This window comes from Pinus tabuliformis, chromosome 3_2 (assembly GCF_031772625.1).
Source record: "Pinus tabuliformis cultivar Carrire ecotype Pingquan chromosome 3_2, CPIR1, whole genome shotgun sequence".
Taxonomy (NCBI): domain Eukaryota; kingdom Viridiplantae; phylum Streptophyta; class Pinopsida; order Pinales; family Pinaceae; genus Pinus; species Pinus tabuliformis.
In genome coordinates, this window is record NC_142302.1 from 257,384,542 (window position 1) to 257,402,283 (window position 17,742).

A 17,742-nucleotide genomic window follows, 5' to 3' on the forward strand; every position below is an offset into this window, starting at 1 on the left:
ACCCTGAGGTCCTTTTCTGATCCACCGCACTACCTAACTAATTTGCATCTGTGTATCCAATCAATCTCACACCGTCACTTCGAGTATATATCATACCATACTTGACTGTACCTCGTAGATATGACAATACATCTCTCCTCATCTTGCCCATGTTGCTCCATCTTGTTAGTTTTTGTACTATCAGATGGTGTTCTAGTCTCGACAGTTGTCAGAGAGGCTAAGAAATACTAGGACTGTTTAACCTAGAAAAGGTTTTAGGAAAATGCACCTAGAGATGCCTTAATTAAGTTAATTAATCAATAATTAAATTTTTCCTAAGTGTAACTTAGGAAAAATGATTAATTAATAATAATTAATTAAGGAAGGTGAGATTTCTCTAGAAACTCACACAGATCAACTATGAAATAATTTCAACCATTGATTAAGTTTTAATCTTGGCTGTTGGAGTCCCACAGTGAGATTATATGAAAAATTTTATGGGTAAATGGAGGAACACACTTGAGATCAATTTCCTTGGGCAGTTCAATTTTCCAGAGAGCAACAACATTCTGTCAGAAGAGTTCGAGCCAAAGAAGGGAAGCAAAGATAGAGGGGCAGAAGCAGTGAGTCCGGAGGAAGTCTTCCAGTTCCAGAGAGTAGCTTGTAGAGAGGCAGAGGTATCCACGAGATGCTGACACAAGGTCTGCACAGTAGCCTATAGAGGGCAATTAGATCTTACTGGAGAGAAGCTCGTTTTTAGTTCCAGAAGACGGGAATATTTTCTAGAGTGCTGGAGAGACAGTTTTTCAGTCAGCAGTAGGCAGGACAACTTGAGTAGCAGTTGTTCCAGGCAATGCGTTTTCCAGTTCTACGCTAGGGTGACGTAGAGTCTGTGCAGGCATGTTTGTACGACTCACTTGGAGCTAGCAGTCAGAGCTTGGATTGTTTGTGGGGTGAGGAAAATTCCTCATAATATTTTTACCAACATTTATCTCTGTAGGAATGCCAAATTCTGACATCTAGTTGTACTCAAAATTTCTCACTGCTGCTTAATAATAAAAACCCTTAGCTATTGCACCAATTTTCCCAAATTGGGTTTTTTCTGGGGACTTTTGTCCAAAAATAACAGTGTTATATTTTTTGTGTGTGCGCCAGTATTTTCTCAGTTTCGAGTTTATCTTCTGCAACATTTATTTTGGTGAAAATTGCAGTTGTGAATTATTCGTTGTTTGTCATAGAAAATAAATTGCTAATTAATTTTCAGTTAGAAGAATAATCTCCAGTTGTTGCAATAGTGGAAATTTTCACATGGTATTAGAGTATATTTGGTAGACGTGGAAGCTAAGAAGCGGAAGAAGAAAATTCGTTGTGCAGAGGGAGCAACAGGACGATTTTTCTGAGAGCTGCGTGTGAGAATTTCATCTATCACAGCAATTGGAAATTATTTTCCTAATTGTTAAATTTATTTAACAATTTATTTACAGTTTACTACAACAAATACCAAATAATTCACACTATGATTTTCACAAATAAACTGCGGAAGTAATAGCGTTGGAATCTGAGAAAATCTAGGATACAGACATAAAAATATGACTACTATTTTTGGACGATTGTGCTTAGAAAAACCCAACTTGGGAAAACAGTGTAGCAATTGAGGGTTTTATTATTATGCAATAGTGAATTCTCAGTACAATCTATGGATGCCAAACTGGATCCCAATGAAAAGAAAATTTGGCCAAAATTATGTAAGGGAATTACCCTTCTTCTACAAGCAACCTCGACACAACTTCCGTTTAGAAAACTTGTCCTCCTGGACTCTCTACGTCAGCCTCTCGTAGTGCTTGTGTAGGCGCTATGACATCTAGCCTCTTGACTGCCTCTGATTAAGTAGCTATTCCTATCTCTGTTGAGGAAATCGCTTCTCCGGCACTTTGGAACCTTTGTCCGACCTCTGGAATCGGAAATGATTTTTCCTCTAGCTAAATCAAGTTGTTATTCTAAAGCAACTGCGCAGACCTCTGTGTTGCCTCACTGGGAATAACTCAACCTCTTGTTGTTGCCTCTCCGGATCTGGAAAACTTCCTCTGGATCGCTGTCTCTGCCCCTCATTGATTGTTTCGATCTTTGGCTCTCCGGCAGCTGCTGTTGCTCTTTGGAAATCGATCTGCAAAGGAAATCGAACTTTTGAAGTGGATTCTCCATCACGACATCAATCCCTTCTTATACCTTCTTGTTGGGACTCCGACGGCCAAGATTAAATCTTAATCAATGGCTCAGATCATTTCTGGATTGATTTGTGTGAGTTTCTAGACAATTCTCACCTTGACTTAATTAATTTTGATTAATTAACAAGTTTTCCTAAGTTTAAACATAGGAAACATTAAAAAATAGGTTAATAATCTAATTAAGTCATCTCTAGGTGGAATTTCCAGAAAGAATTTATGGGTTTTGGAGATCTCATGCATTCAGGCCTCTTCACTAAATTCTGTGGCTATAACACATCCGATGTTATAGAAACTAACACTCCCTCTTAGCGAGGACTGTGTTCTCTGTAGTGTTGCACATCCTGCGACAACACCCTATCTCTGTATCACCTCCTATCACGTTGTTGATATCTGGCCATACTGCCCACCAACCACTACACAACTTTGATGTTGCATCTGTGTTGCTCCTGGCACTCCCATATTACTGGCAAATCTGCATTTGCACCGCAACTATCTCTGATTTGTTGTTGCTGCAACTGCAACTACCTCTCATCTGTTGTTTCGGCAACTGCAACTACTGCAACTGAGAAGCATCCAAAATACTGAATCATCTATGTTCAGTATGATGCATTTGTCTCACGAGTCTCTGATTGCTACTAACGTCTGCATTGTCGCTGAAGATTTTGCGTTGCTACCAACTCTACACTGAGCCACCTACTCTACTGTCAACACTGCACTATGCTCCTCAGCATTTGACTGCCACTAGTCTGCAACTATCACTCTGGTACTGACTGCCTCAATTGCCATTGATCCATCCTACTATTGAATATTGTGGGCCCCTGTAGCTAGGTAATGATCCATGAGGCAGACTCCTCATGGACCCTGCCCAATCTCTGTAGCTCTCTGGGGCTATAATTCCAAGTCACCTCACGTCACTCTTGGAGTGATCTCCCTATGGGAAATCTCGTTGCTCCCTCTTGGCAACTCACATTGTCCTCCTATATTGGAAACTTGACTGCATAGTTCTGTGCTGGGAATCTTCTAGCTGGAATTGCACCTGCATACTACAACTGGGTAATTCACACTACCTATGCACTGCATCTAGCTCTACAACTGTCTCTCGGGTACTAACTACAACTAGAGTTGCAATTGTCTAATGACAGATTGCGTCTGCTGACAGTGAACCTGCTACTTTGATATCATGGGCCCTTGTTGCAACTATGCTAGACCTTGCCCATTTGGCACACTGGAGCTTCATACTCCACCTAGATCTGGGGCCTCACTACCTCCTTTCGAGCCTTGTCCCTTATTGGGACCTTTCTTCGCTTTACAACTCACACTAGACAACTCGCACTTCCTCCAGCACCTGTCTCCAACAATTGGAAGTCAATTTGCTGTCCAGATCTGCATTTTGGATAACTCGCATGACCTCCTCTGGCAATCTTGTACGACCATCACTACAAAGCTACAATATCTGCAAAACTCAAAAATTGGAAAAAAAAATAGGAATCTCCTCTCCTATTTGGTTGCTGCTCTGCAACTCACACTCCTTTCTGGAATGTGTAGTCCTGATAACTTCTACTACCAATCTGCAACTAGGAAAATCGAATTTCTTGGCTAGAAGCCCTCCGAGAGGAATTTACCCTCTATTGTGTGTTCTTTTCGCTTCCACCCTATGTGGATTCTGCTTCTTCGAGCTATTGCAAAACCATCTGCATCTGTCCTAGGAATCTGCTCAACGAAACTTTGAGTTGTTGCTGCTCCCTTTGCCGGCTGCAACCCTGCAACTGAAAATCGAACCCGTGCCTCAACAATTCGGCCTACCTGGATATGCCTTGCACAACACCAGAAAATTTCGGCTTGCTGCTCCCTTTGAACAAAGAAATTTTCTCTTCTTTCTACTTCTAAGCTTCCTGATTGATCAATCACGCTTTGATACCATGTGAAAATTTCATCTATCACAACAACTGAAAATTATTTTCCTAATCGTTAATTTTTTTTAACAATTTATTTGTAGTTTTCTGTGACAAATTCCAAATAATTCACATTGTGATTTTCACAAATAAACTGTGGAAGTAATAGCGTTGGAATCTGAGAAAATCTAACGCACACATAAAAATATGACGCAATTATTTTTGGACAATTGTCCCCGGAAAAACCCAACATGGGAAAACGAGTGCAACTACTGAGAGTTTTATCATTATGCAACAATGAATTCTAAGTACAATCTATGGATGCCAAACTGGCAATCCAAACAGTAAGAAAATTTGGCCAAAATTATGTAAGGGAATTACCCTTCTTCCACAAGCAACCCCGACACAACTTCCCTTCAGAAAACTCATCCTCCTGGACTCTCTACGTCAGCCTCTGTATAGTGCTTGCGCAAGCCCTATGACATCTAGCCTCTGAATTGCCTCTGATGAAGTCATTATGCCTGTCTCTGTTGAGGAAATCGCTTCTCGGCACTCTGGAACCTTTGTCTGGCCTCTGGAACTGAAAAAGATCTAAATCGAGTTGCTCTTATGAAGCCACTGTGCAGTCCTCTGCGCTTGCTCACTGGGAATAACTCGTCCTCTTGCTGTTTCCTTTCTGGATTTGGAAAACTTCCTCGAGATCACTGTCTCTACCCCTCACTGACTCAACTTTGATCTCTGGCTCTCTAAGAGCTACTACTTTTCTCTGGAAATCGATTTGTCAAGGAAATCTAACTATTGAAGTGTATTCTCCATCACCACATCGATCCCTTCTTATATCTTCCTATTGGGACTCCAATGGCCAAGATTAATTCTTAATCGATGGCTCAGATCATTTCTAGATCGATCTGTGTGAGTTTTTAGACTATTCTTACCTTGACTTAATTAATTTTGATTAATTAACCATGTTTCATAAGTTTAGACTTAGAAACATTAAAAAATAGGTTAATAATCTAATTAAGTAATCTCTAGGTGGAATTTCTAGAAACGATTTTTGGGTTTTGGAGATCTCATGCATTTTAGCCTCGCCACCAAATTTCATGGTGAGAACACATTTGATGCTACAGAAACCAACGTTGCGCAGTGCCTAGAGTGTGGATTGTTGGGCAATGTTGTCGCTCAGATTGTATAGGCACGGTGCAACAACGAATCGGGTCGGGGGTTGTCACTCTGATCCCCAACCTCTTTGTTCTAGCTGTCTCTCAACAACAAGCTATGGGGTGTACTCCCTAAGGAAGATGGAAATGAAGGACGAGTTGGCAACCAATGAGTCTAGGAGACACGATTGAATGGCCTAACTTGCTTTCTCCTAAACTTTGTGATAATTCGACCCTTCAACAAGATGTTTCGGTCTTCTGGCTATTGCTACTATTTGTAATGTCCCCAATTAAATTAATTTTGTTAAGATGAATTTCTATTTTTGTAATTGGGTGTTGGGAAATATTTTGGCATGTAAACATAGGAAAAGTGGATGGAGGGAGTCCCCACATAGTTTTTGGAGAGATGGAGGCCACCAACATTAGGGAGAAGGAAAGATTAAATTGTTAATGGAATATGGGGCCCACATGAAGTATGCACTTAGGGAAGAAGGAATTCAAATTCCTTGAGGCAAATTGAATTGGTGGAGGGACCCACAAGGAACGCATGGCCAACAATTAGAAAAGGAAAGAATGAGAGAGCAATAGGGGTCTTTTGTCTATTCGAGAATTGAATTTGCCTTAGCTGATCAGCTGAGCCAATATCGTGTTGTTTAGCACACGAGTGTCTTCGAACGGAGATCTCAAGCCTTGCTTTGGTGGACTTCGAATGCCACCCCTAGGAGGGAGTTCTACTTCGTTCCAAGTTGTACTAGCAACAGTGAGTCAAGTTATTTCAGCAGGGGGAGTTACAACAAGGAGGCCAAGTTACAGTTGCAGGGAAAGGAGCAGCAGGAGGGTCGAGTTACAATAGTAGGAAAATAGCAGCAGTAGAGTCAAGTTACAACAGTAGGAAAATAGCAACAAGGAGGTTGAGTTCCAGTAGCAGGGAGTGTAGCGGTAACACAGAGCAGGGAGAGTAACAACAGCGCATAGCAGGGAGAGTAGTAGCATCGCAGGGACTCCATAGTCATTGGAGTGAGATTTGTTGGGGCAACACTATCTCGAGGATTTTGGAGCTGGGGAGCTGGGAGATCATTTGGAGGGCCATTTGAGGAGGATTCTTAGAGTTGGGAGTGCAGAGATTGACAAGATCAGTCACAGCAACAAAATTCGTATTTGGAGCAGGGCTAAGTTGTGAAGGGTCAATTTTGGAAGGTTGGAACCAAAGGAAACCCTTTTTGGGTTTTTCTGGTTTTGGGCAAGGATCACTGTCCCAAATTCCTAGAATTTTCTGGGCATTCTAAAATGGGAAAATTAGGGGGCGAAGTTAGGCAGTAGTGCAGTTTTGGAGCAGTAGCGCAACTTTTTGGAGCTGGTTATTGCAGCGATTGGGCTTCCTTGTACTCATCACTTGGTGCTTGTAGCTTGCCTTGTGCAAGCCCAAGTGCACTTTCTCCAACTCATTGTACCACAATGGATATTATTAATAAAAATTGGCCATTTGGGGCTTTGTAGAAATTTTTGGTTCATGTGCATTTATTTATGTGTTATTGTATTTGCTTGTCTTTGTTATCATTGTAAAATTTCCATTAGGAATATTACAGTGGTATTAGAGCATGATCTTGGCTAGTTGTGGGGTAGCCAGCAAGATCATGGAAGATTTGTGCATGAATGCACTGTGATGGTTGAACCATAGATGAACACATGGTTCAAGGGAGACTGAGTATCATTGAGGGAAAAATGACCCTCACCCACTTTGATGGTTCAACTAGGAGTTCTGTCAGAAAATGGGTACAAGAATTAGACACATATTTCCAGCTAAACCCCATGAGGGAGGCAGATGCTATTAGACATGCCACTTTGCACTTGGATGGAGATGCTATGGAGTGGTGGTACCGAGGGTTGATCCCTTTGGGTCATGCACATATCACATCTTACGCAGAGTTCACATGGAGGCTTGTGGAGAGATTTGAGTGAGATGACACCAAAACCCCTCAAAGGGAGTGGACTGGACGAGGACAGTTAGAGGGTGAGACCAGGGGGTGTTTCTACTGGTGGAGACCGGGATTTAGATGTCAGGAGCTTGAGGAGGAGGTTGAGCAAGAGGACATGTAGGATGGTGAGGGGCACATCGATATACCTGATGTGGCACAGGAGTCACCATTGTTGGAGGCCTCTTTGGTAGCTCCAACTAACACCTTGGTTGAGAAAGTAGAACATACACTCAGAGGGCCATATATTGATGAGATGCCAATGATTGATGAGGTACTTGGTGATATGACCCAGTTTCTAGACGATGGTCGCCCAAAACAGGTTGATGAGGTGCTCGAGGCATACTTGTCGTTGAGGAGGTACCAAAAGAGACGAAGGGGTCTAGAGTGGTGACCGAGTTTACAGAGGATAGTCTGTTAAAATTGGAAACTAGGGCCAAACTCTATGTGGGTCATCTTATTTATGGCAATTGATATTTTTCTTGGATTCCTCTCTTCGAGAGGTGTACGATTGATCTAAAGATCATCCGATTCTGACATGTATTTATGGAGATATGAATTTATTTGTATTATTGACAATTTGTCAAGGTCGTCCAACAACGAAATTACCCCCAGCTCAACCTCGATGTGGCATTATAAATAGAAGAGGCCTTAGGTCATTTGTTACACACACTTCTCTCATGATTTCTCTCCACTCGTTTTGGGTTTGGTGGCAAGAGAGGTCAAGAGGGAGAAGCCCTAGCCGCAGTTGAAGAGGAGACTAAGGGAGAAGCCCTAGCCACAATCCTAAAGGAAGGAGATCTAGCCATGCCCTAGCCGCAGTCATAAAGAAGCCATAGCCATAGTCTTGAAGGTGCCCTAGTTCCCTTGCCGCAGGCCTAATCCGCAGCGAAAGGTGGCCTAATCAATAATGAAGAACAAGCCCTAATCCATTGTTCAAAGAGGCTCTTATCCGTAGCTAGTCACAGTCAAAGTGAGGCTTCTATGCGCAGTCAAAGGAGGCTCCAATCCGTTGTCAAGAAGAAGGCTCCAACTCGCTGTCAAGAGGAGCACTAACCCGCAGTCAAGGAAAGGCCAAGACGCAGTCAAGGAAGGCCTAAAGACGCAGATAGAAAGACCCTAGCGACTACAAGAAGGAGCCATAAGACAGCAAGAGAGAAGCCCTAGAAGCAGCGTGTTTCGCTGTAGGTACATCATGTGAAAGAGAGGTTTTTAGAGTGTTGTTCTTAGAGGGAGAAAAACCAAAATTTGAAGCCTAGGGTTACAAGAAGAAGAGGTGTGTAGCGTGGGTAAAATGGGACTGTTGTAAAGCTATTCTAGGAAGACTGAAGGTCTGAGAGAAAGTTGTGTATCTTGTTGGAAGGAAGAGGATAGAGGGAGTTGTTTGAGGGCTCATGGAGGATGGAACAATCCTCCAGAAAGACTGCCTCAGGCCTGTTCTAAGGGCTCTATGATGTCGCTGTAATGAGAGGTGGGCAGAGCCATTGTTAAGGGCTAGAAGTAATGCATTGAGGATTAGTCAGCTAGCAAGGAGCAGTGTGGTGGTGTAATCACCTTGGAGAACCATAGCTCTAGAAATTAGTTAAAGAATGAGGATTGATAAGTATGCCCTCAACAGTATTCAAAGTTGCAGTCTTTGGTGCTAGAATTGCCTTTTCATTGTGACACTTTTATGGTGAAGATTTTTTATGTCAGATCTCCTATTTTGACAAGTCAAGTATTGACTTCAAATCATTGTACTCTATCTCATTCTCTCTGCTGAACTATTGAAGACTAAAGAAGATTTGATCAAGGGTTCCCCACATTGGGGTTTGTCCTTGGTTGGTGCCACATCTTGTGTCCTCTTCTCTTGGCTTGTCTTCTACTGTTTATGTTTATGTTCTATCTGCATTTTACTGTCATGCTGATGTGATTGCTAATCTGGAAATTGATATTTGGCTTATAAGAAAAATTGAAGTAAATCGCTCTTAAACATAGAACATATCCAAAATTAACATGGTATCAAAGGTGAAGTGAAGGCAAAGCCCAAGCAAGAGTGAAAGAGCAACTATCGAAGACAATTGGGAAGGACAAAAGGTTCAATGGGTTCCTCATCCCACTTTCTGGCTGAAGACAAGCTCCGTGAAAAGTCTGACTATCACGGATGGAAGATGTCTCTTGATCTAACATTGGAAGAACAAGAAGTGCTGGATTATGTGAAGGATAAAATCGCTGAGCCTCCATCAAATGCACCCGCTACTACAAAGAACAAGTACACCAAGGGGGAAGTCAAAGCGAAGAAGATTATCAGAGATTCCATTGACAAGCGTCTGGTGGCTTACATTTCCGATCTAAACACCTCCAAGGAAATCTACGACAGATTGGTAAGCATGTTCAAGGTTAGTGGTGCAAATCAAATTTTGTTCCTCAAAAGTAAGTTGAAGGATATTAAGAAGGGCAAGGACGAGGATATTCAATCCTACTTCTTAAGGATCACCGAGATCAAGAATGATCTTCTATAGATTGGAGAAATCATATCTGATAGGGAACTTACTATCACTACTCTTGGAGGGCTCCCACCTGAGTGGTATATATTCAGAACCACTATTCTCAATAATGATCGAATTCCAGGGTTTTAAGAATTGATGTCGAGATGCATTCAAGAAGAAACGAGGATGATGGAGCAAGAAATGCCTTCTAATAGAGGCAACCCTACTGCTTTCTCCGCTCATGTCAAAAGGAGAAATAATGCAGGGTCTGAAGGTCATTTCAATGGAAAGCCCGGATCTAAGGGAGGAATGAAAGACAGATGCTTTGCTTGCAATAAGTTTGGTCACTATGCAAGTGAGTGTCTTGGACACATCACATGATGATGATCACAATCATTCTAGGGGTAACTTCAACAACAATGATCGAAGGAACAATAGGTACAATGGCAAAGGAAAAAGGAATGTAGGATATCAAGGTCAACCCTTCAAGAAAGCAAGGAACTCCAGGTATGAAGAACCAAATGTTGTTTCTGATAAGCAAAAGGAGTATTATCTTATATCAACCCTCTCCACTACCTCTCCTCCAAACACTTTGGGAATTTGGCTTATTGATAGTGGTGCTTCAAGGCATTTCACCGGATACAAGGAAGCTCTCTCTAATTTGATAGAAAAGGAAACCAACTTGGAAATTATTCTTGGAGACGATGCCACCTATCTCATAAAGGGTGTAGGGAACGTTACCCTTCAATTGAATCAAGGTAAAACGATTCATTTATAAGAAATTCTTTATGTACCTGATCTCAAGAAGAACTTGGTGTCCATTTCGGCAATGGAAGACAAAGGTTACAAGGTGGCATTCATCGATGGAAAGGTACATGCTTGGAAAAGGAATTCTAAAGATGCTTTTACTCTTGGGTTCAGGGTTGGCACTTTGTATCAAGTTGCAAGAAGTCCATTGGGGACCATGTCATGTGACACATCTCTTCAATGGCACTAGAGGTCTACTCATCTTCATTGTAAGGCCCTACCCAATGTGAGACAGATGGTGACAAGGATGCTTGAAGTGAAAGAAGAGCATGAAGGTACATTTCTGAGATGTATCGAAGGAAAACTTACAAGGGGACCATTCCCCTCATGTAATAGCAAGACCACAGATGTGGAACAACCCGAGGGGTTTGAGATTCATGATTGGGAATCTCATGTATGCAGGTTGAAGAAATCTCTCTATGATTTAAGGCAAGCACCCCGGGCTTGGTATGAGAGGATTGACAGCTATTTGATGAAGCTGAGATTCACTAGGAGTGAAGTCGATCCAAACCATTGTTTTAAGGTTGTGGATGATAGACCTGTCATACTGGTACTTTATGTGGACGACCTCCTTCTGACAGGTAGAGACCCTCTCATTTACAAACGTAAGAGGGAGTTGGATTCCAAAGTTGGAATGGTGAACTGTAAGCTTATGACTACCTCGATGGAGCTTAACTTTAAGAAGCTATGCAGTAGTGATGCTGGACCTGAATTGGGTAATGCTTCTAAGTTTCGTCAACTCATAGTAGCATTGATGTTCTTGGTGAACTCCCATCTAGATATATGTTTTGCAGTTAGCATGTTGAGCCAATATATGTTTGAGCCTCATCACACACATTGGATTGGTGCCAAGAATCTTTTGAGATATCTTTAGGGCACAATCTCTCATGGACTGAGATACACTGTCAGAGTTGTGAGGATGCACGGTTATTCTAATACTTATTGGGCAGGCAGTATGGTGGATTGCAAAAGCACTTATGGGTGGTGGTTCTCTTTGGGTTCTGCTTCGATAGCCTAGATTAGCAGGAACTGATTTCGGATCAATAAGAGTGGTATGAGACACTCTCTATTTGGAGTTGATTTCGGATCAATAAGAGTGGTATGAGACACTCTTTATTTGCAACTAATTTCGGATTAGTAAGAGTGCTATGAAACACTCTCTTTCATCTGGGATTAGCTTCGGGTTAGTAGATAATGGTATGATACATTCTCGATCACTTCTTCTTCTTCATAGTTCAACGGAGCAGAGCAGTGCAGGGCATTGCATTGATGGCAGAGATGGTATGGATAGGCAGATGGATTAACAGATGGAGTTCTCCCTAGTTGAGAGGGAGTGTTAAAATTGGAAACTAGGGCCAAACTCCATGTGGGTCATCTTATTTATGGTAGTTGATATTTTTCTTGGATTCCTCTCTTCGAGAGGTGTAGGATTGATCTAAATATCATCTGATTCCGACATGTATTTATGGAGATATGAATTTATTTGTACTATTGACAATTTGTCAAGGTCGGCCAGCAACCAAATTACCCCCAGCTCAACCTCAACATGGCATTATAAATAGAAGAGGCCTCAGGTCATTTGTTACACACACTTCTCTCATGATCTCTCTCCACTCATTTTGGTTTGGTGGCAAGAGAGGTCAAGAGGGAGAAGCCCTAGCCGCAGTTGAAGAGGAGACTAAGGGAGAAACCCTAGCCACATTCCTAAAGGAAGGAGATCTAGCCATGCCCTAGCCGCAATCTTGAAGGTGCCCTAGTGCCCTAGCCGCAGGCCTAATCCGCAACAAAAGGAGGCCTAATCAGCAGTGAAGAACAAGCCCTAATCCATTGTTCAAAGAGGCTCCTATCCGTAGCTAGCCGCAGTCAAAGGGAGGCTTCTATGCACAGTCAGGGCTTCAATCCGCTGTCGAGAATAAGGCTCCAACTCGTTGTCAAGAGGAGCACTAAACCACAGTCAAGGAAAGCCTAAAGATGCAAACAGAAAGACCCTAGCCTCTGCAAGAAGGAGCCATAAGATAGCAAGAGAGAAGCCCTAGAAGCAGTGTGGTTTGCTGTAGGTACAACGTGTGAAAGAGGTTGTTTTGAGTGTTGTTTTTAGAGGGAGAAAAACTGAAATTTGAAGCATAGTGTCATAGCAAGAAGAGGTGTGCAACGTGGGTGAAATGGGGCTATTATAAAGCTATTCCAGGAAGACTGAAGGGTTGAGAGAAGGCTGTGTATCTTGCTAGAAGGCAGAGGATTGAGGGAGTTGTTTGAGGGCTCATAGAGGATGGAACAATCCTCCAGAAAGGCTGCCTTAGGCCTGTTCTAAGGGTTGTATGATGTTGTTGTAATGTGAGGTGGACAGAACCATTGTTAAGGGCTAGAAGTACTGCATTGAGGATTAGTTAGCTAGCAAGGAGCAGTGTGGTGGTGTAATCACCTTGGAGAACCACAGCTCTAGAAATCAGTTAAAGAATGAGGACTGATAAGTATGCCCTCACCAGTATTTAGAGTTGTAGTCCTTGGTGCTAGAATTGCAACTTCATTATGACACTTTCATGGTGAAAATTTTTGATGTCAGATCTCCTATTTTGACAAGTCAAGTATTGACTTCAAATCATTGTACTTTATCTCTTTCTCTCCGTTGAACTATTGAAGACTAAAGAAGATTTGATCAAGGGTTTCCCCACATTGGGGTTTGTCCCTGGCTGGTGCCACATCTTGTGTCCTCTTGTCATTGCTTGTCTTCTACTATTTATGTTTATGCTTTATCTGTATTTTACTATCATGCTGATGTGATTGCTAATTTGGAAATTGATATTGGGCTTATAAGAAAAATTGAAGTAAATTGCTCTTAAGCATAGAACATATCCAAAATTAACATAGTCACCCTCAATAGTTTCATCGGTTCTAAGCTAGCCTTCTAGCGTTGAGAAAGATGGCCACGACAATGCGAGGTGCTATTCTGCAGCAGAACAAGGAGTTGGAGGGCATGAGAGCAGTTTGTGCTGAGTCAAGGGCCAAACTGACTCACGTTGGGGGACAGTTGGGTTTCCTAATGGTTCAGTTGGAGTGCACATTGGAGTAATGGGGCAACCCTACTTAGACATTACAGGCCAGTAGCACTAGCAGGTTACCACTACACATTAGAGAGAGAGAGGCAAAGTCACCTTGACATATTTTATGTGTTGACCAGGATAGTGAGATGAGGCGACACGAGTTACGCAGGGTGCATCCTTGGCAGGATGGAGGGTTAGTTCCATGTACAGGAGTTTATGCTCTCGATTCAAGAGATATTGAGTGGTATTGGTGGAGCTCACTAGGAGGTTAGATGCATCCATGGCCACAACTTAGTGAAGGTTGTCGATTACCAAAGGGGCTCGAGGGCCAGACTGTTGTTGGGATCCAGGTGGGATTCTCCATCACATCGTGGAGTCAGTAGGTGATGGTAGCAGTTGCGTGATGGATTTGGTGGTTGGGCGCCGACACCTTTTCATATCCCCTTTAGAGTTCATGACAACACTAGTGACCGGATGGATTGATAGAGGAGCAGGCAGATTTCATGAGATGTCATGGCATATTGGGTTGACATGGGATTGTAGGATGATTAGATTCCTCTGGCAGGAGTCGGTAGGAGGAGGTGGCATCGTCAGGCTATTGGACAGGGCATCAAATGGAGACAATGCTTTCTCATTGATGTATTGGGCACATATGGGATGCCCTATGGTACATGGTGGCATGGCATTAAGCATTGATGTCTAGTGGTGCATGGATTTGGGCCACAGAGTTTAGGGCTATGCAGTGGAGTGCAGGGGTGTGTATTTTTGTGCAGCAGAGCATGATGATACATAGTAGGTCGTTGAGGTGTTTCCACCAGAGAGATCTCCTAACGAGGGTATCAGGAAATCCATGGGGTTTGACATACCCAAATTTGGAGAACGAGTTGATCATAGGGTCGACTGTGAGCTTCCCCTTATCACTCACTAACATTGCTCACTGATGCCGGGGACTTTGATATTGTCCCTCGATGCTCTCATTGCGAGCAACAGAACCCAAAAGGTTCATCTGAGATAGTTGGATGGGACACAGTGCATCAGGAGAGAGGCTTTCCAGCTATGGCATATGGTCAAGGCGCGGGTTGGTGGATGCAGGCTTGGGGGTAGTCCAATCTTCTGTAGAGGTAACACTTGCACCACCCTTGAGCCCACACTCAGGGAGAGGCATGACACCCTTTGGGCGAGACATTCTGAGGTGTCTCAGGAGCATCTACAACAGTTTGTGAACCTTACATGCAGGTGGATGTTTAGACTCCAGGTAGTATTGGGGAGCGCTTTTAGGAGGTAGGATGACAGATCCCATTGCGTGGTATGGCCAGCGCAGGGCAATTTTTTACGCACCAGATTGGTTCGTGATGTATGGAGTCCATATATCGATTGCACGCAGGGGCCTGAGACATGGTACGGGTTGGCGCGAGCAGCTTTCAAGACTATGCCGCAGCCATTCTAGCTATGGGATCCAGGGATTTGGTTGGTTGATTGGACACTTTGTTTCATGATGAGCGGGAGTAGGACAGAGGATGACCCAACTCCCACTTGGTTTGACATGCGGGGGAGCATTGAGGCCTTTGTCGCATGGCAAGGTTGGTTTTCCTTCTTGTTGCTGCGAATCAGAGTGAGTGTTGGATGGGTAGGTCATGACATCGTGGGGATGCTTGGGCTAGATGCATTGGGACTCCATAGTTGTTTTTCCATTAGGTCCCATGAGAGGAGGATATAGCTTGCGCGTGATAGGCAAATTGTCATGATCAGAGTGGTGCAACGACATTATGGTGGCACCCCTTTTGGACTAGCTTGGGATTCCAGTATAGCAGGACTTAGCAGTTTAGCTACCCGTAGAGGTGAGTTGGTTTCTACAGGGGAAGGTCATCTCGATCTTCCATTGGGTTTTAGTGATTTGTTGATGGTGTGGGGAACTTCACCAGTGTGGCAGGGTGATCAGCAGGAGGAGACCAAGAGAAGCTCAGGCAGATGAGGGTTCAATCCCACCAGGATTGGATTGCATCTTCAGGAGTCCACTCCTGCAATGCACGAGAGGGACTATTTGGTAGAGCAGTTACACGAGGAGATGATTAGGATTTTATACTACCATGATGCTCTACTTAGTGGCGGTATGCAGAGGGTGTATGATGCCTATGCTGAGTTTGACAACGATTGGAGCAAGGGATGCCTCATGCTGATTAGGATGGCTTGGGATCCTGGCAGGACAAGGAAAAGATCAAGGATGGTTGGGTGGTACATTTGGGACCCCAGTATTGTGTGCAGAGACTGCTGGGTTCAGCTGATCAAGAGGGTGCTTGTTCAAGCATTGCTTGAGGACAAGTAATTTTTGGTGGGGAGGATTGTAATGTCCCCAATTAAATTAATTTTGCTAAGATGAATTTCTATTTTTTTAATTGGGTGTTGGGAAATATTTTGGCATGTAAACTTAGGAAAAGTGGATGGAGGGAGTCCCCACTTAATTTTTGGAGAGATGGAGACCACCAATATTAGGGAAAAGGAAAGATTAAATTGCTAGTGGAATATGGGGCCCACATGAAGTATGCACTTGGGGAAGAAATAATTTGAATTCCTTGAGGCAAATCCAATTAGCGGGGGACCCACAAGGAATGCATGGGCAACAATTATAAAAGGAAGGAATGAGAGAGAAATAGGGGTCTTTTGTCTATTCGAAAATTGAATTTGCCTTAGCTGATCAGTTGAGCCAATATTGTGTTGTTTAGCACACGAGTGTCTCCGAGCGGAGATTTGAGTGCCAATCCTAGGAGGGAGTTCTACTTCATTCCAAATTGTACCAGCAGCAGTGAGTCGAGTTACAACAGTAGGGGAGGTCGAGTTATAGTCGCAAGGAAAGGAAGAGTAGGAGCGTCGAGTTACAGCAGTAGGAAAGTAGCAGCAGTAGGGCCAAGTTACAGCAACAGGAAAATAGCAGCAAGGAGCCTGAGTTCCAGCAATAGGGAGAGTAGCAACAGCGCAGGGACTGCACACTCATTGGAGTGAGATTTGTTGGGGCAACATTATCCCGTGGATTTTGGAGCTGGGGAGTTGGGAGATCATTTGGAGGGCCATTTGAAGAGGATTGTTGGAGTTGGGAGTGCAGAGATTGACAGGATTAGTCACAACAACAAAATTCGTATTTGGAGGAGGGCCAAGCTATGAAGGGTCAATTTTTGAAGGTTGGAACCAAGGGAACCCCTTTCTAGGTTTTGGGCAGGGATCACAATCCCAAATTCCTAGAATTTTCCGAGCACTCTAGAGTGGGCAAATCAAGGGGCAAAGTCAGGAAGTAGTGTAGTTTTGGAGCAGAAGCGCAATTTTCTGGAGGAGCTGGTTATTGCAGCCGTTGGGCTTCCTTGTACTCATCACCTGGTGCTTGTAGCTTGCCTTGTGCAAGCCCAAGTGCACTTTCTCCAACTCATTGTACCACAACGGATATTATTAATAAAAATTGGCCATTTGGGGATTTGCAGAAATTTCTGGTTCATGTGTATTTATTTCTGAAAATTTCTGTGTTATTGTATCTGAATGTCTTTTTTATCATTGTAAAATTTCCATTAGGAATATTACACTATTCGGCACTTTATTTTGCAAACTTGGCCCACCAAAATAAATTAATTTGGCCCTGGTTGAGCACAACAGCTTGGTGCTTTCACTAGATGGAAAAAGTGACTCCTCGTTGGACCAATTCAAACTCCCTGTAAGATTACTAATTAACTAGGGTGGCTTTAGAACCACCAAAACTAACCACCACTAGCTAGGGTGTGTATTTCAACACTAAAACTGGGAAATACTGAGGGTTTCTCCCTCTCATTGTAAGCTACACGAGCTCTTGGAATAGTTATAAAAAATATCAATACATCAGTCATAACTCAAATGAACTTCCTCTTCCTTTTATAACTTTTCCTCTTCAAATACCATGGGTCACCAAAATATCATGGATTTTACTTTTATAACTCCTTTTATTTAATTATTCATTTCACCTTTTAATGTTGTTTTTCCTCTTCAAGTGAAAATGAACAATTAAATTGATCCTTAAGGTACATTACAAGGTCTCTTCTAAAAGCAAGCCAAGCTATTTGCATTCTATAATTATCGTCTTGCAAAAGATTCATTTATTTTTCTTGTACAAAGCATATTGAATAACAAAGACATGGCTATTATTGGTACAACTGGTAATTATTTAAATATTGGCAGCAGTTGTCA

The 17,742-nt window shown here is 42.8% G+C and overlaps 1 protein-coding gene across 1 annotated transcript in view; it reads left to right on the forward strand.

The window, feature by feature from the left end:
• TOP3A (topoisomerase 3alpha) overlaps window positions 1-17,742 on the forward strand; it is a 493,378-nt gene that overhangs the window by 415,327 nt on the left and 60,309 nt on the right. The gene's annotated exons all lie outside the window — the stretch shown is intronic.